Source organism: Echinops telfairi, unplaced genomic scaffold, assembly GCF_000313985.2.
Source record: "Echinops telfairi isolate 266 unplaced genomic scaffold, ASM31398v2 ScPeMD7_18;HRSCAF=68, whole genome shotgun sequence".
In the NCBI taxonomy this organism is placed as follows: domain Eukaryota; kingdom Metazoa; phylum Chordata; class Mammalia; order Afrosoricida; family Tenrecidae; genus Echinops; species Echinops telfairi.
The window spans coordinates 65,709,891-65,712,231 of record NW_022103915.1 but is presented as its reverse complement, the minus strand read 5'-3'; positions in this window follow the sequence as shown (position 1 = coordinate 65,712,231).

Here is a 2,341-nt window from a genome sequence, read left to right as displayed (position 1 = left end):
CACAGGCCAGTAGGTGGAAAATCCTGTGGATCCAGTAGTGGTGGAAACATCTCAGCACTGGCAGGGGTCTCCATATGGCTCTTCCAGCTCCAGGGCTGTAGCGTAGCTCCATGTGTCTTATCCACAGGAATGTCTCGCAGGGAGGGAGTGTGTGGCCTGCCTCCAGGGAGCTATTTATCTCCTTAGCATCTCCAAATGAGGTCATCAAGCTGTGACCTGATTGACAGGCTAAAGGTCACCCTTTCACTTTTAAGTCTCAAATTGACAACAGATTTTTGATCCATTCTAATGAGTTCCTCTTGGCCTATATACAGTTTCCACATGAGCCCAATTACATGTTATATAACTCACTTCTTCTCAATATTATCCATAGTTAAATAAGCCACCCAGTTGAATGTATTTGCATAGTCAATAAAATACAATTAAATTGTATTTGAGTGATTCACTTTCAACCAAGATACACTTGACATTAGCAATCATATTTGTCATTCCAAGTCCTTTTCTGATTCCAGCATTAATTTCCAGCCCTGGAGGCATAGAGGTTATGTGTTGTGCTGGGAGGAAACCACCGGTGAGCTCTTGTCTATGGGAGAAAGACAGGGCTTTCTACTTTCATGAAGGTTGTCATGGAAACTCACAGGGGGATGTTCTATCCTGTCCAGTAAGATTGCTATGAGTCAGTATTGATGGGATGGTAGTGAGTGTGGTTTTTTGTTTACTGTCAGTTGTGCTGAAGCTGGTTTTAAATCACATCAGTAACAGTTTACTTACCTGTGATATTAATGGCATTGTTTGATAATTTCCATATTCTGTTGGGTCATGTTTCTTTGGAGTGGGCACAACAGTGGATTTATTCTGGTAAGTTGGCCAGGTAAGTGTCTTCAAAATTTATTGATATTGATGACTGAGTGCATCAGTTTGTTGAAATTTTTCAGTTGATATTCTCCAACTCCGGAAGTTCAATTTTCAATAATAACTTTAGTACAGCTCGGACTTCTTCATCATTGTTTATCATATACTTATTGAAATAGTTGAATGTCAATTTTTTTACACAGTAACTCTGTGTATTCCTGTCCTTTTAGTGATTCTTACATCATTCAATGTTGATTGAAAAATACTGTAACTCAAGGCTTGTATGCATTTTTTTAAAATTCTTTGGCTAGAGATCTTCTGAGTGTATTTTTCCCTTTGATTTTTGTACCTGAGGTTTCTTTATATTTCACTATAATGCTTTACTTTGTCTTTTCAAGTTGCCTTTTATATTTTGTTTTACTCTTTTATTTCATAATTCCTTCCTTTTGCTATAGCTAGATTATGTTAGAACAAGTTTCAGAGTCTCATGTGACAGCACTTTGGTCTTTATGTTCTTTTTTGTCTTTTAAATGATCTTTTACTTTCTCCATACATGATGTTTTTTATGTCATCCCACAACTTTTTTTGCTTCTGGTCATGAATGCTCAACACATAATGTTTTTGCAATGATGTCTAAATTCATTTGGCATACATTATAGGTCATGTTTGGCTCTCATGAATTTATTTTAATTTTTTCCCTAGCTTCAAGCTGAACCTACCTGTGAGCAACTGATGTTTTGTTTCACAGTCAATCCCTGGCTTTGTTTTAACGGATTATATTGAATTTCTCCATTGTCCTTCCACAGATATAGTCAAATTGATTCCTATGTATGATACTAGACAAGGCCCATATGTAGAGTCACCATTAATGTTGTTGACAAAGTATTTGTATTGAAGAATTTGTGCATTTTTGCAAAACTCTATCATGCAATCTCCAGCTTCACTTCTATTAATAAGGCCATTTCTTCTTTGTTTCCAATTTTCACATTCTAATATCAGTAATCATCACAGCATTCTGAGTGCCAGTGTATCAACTTCAAGCTGAAAAAAATTGTTCAATTTCTCCATGATTGGCTTTATTGTTCATTGTGCAAATTTGATTAATAGTCTTATTAAAGTTATTTTGTATATGTGTATAGATATTATCATATTATATCAAATGTTGTATTTCAAGAAAGATCTTGAAATATCTTTGATGATGAATGTAACATCAATCCTCTTAAAAGTTTCATTCATGGCATAATAAAGCATATGATTATCCTATTCAAAATGGCCAACACTAGCCCATTATTTTGTATTAAGCAATCATTTTATTGGAGGCTCTTTCATATCATGATCCATAAATCAATTATATTAAGCGAATTTGTACAGATGTTGCCATCATCAATTTCAAAACACTTTCTTTCTTCGTTAGCCCTTTAATATCAGCTCCTGTTTATCTTCTCCCTCCCCTGACCTACCACCCTTGAGAACCCTTAATATATAATAT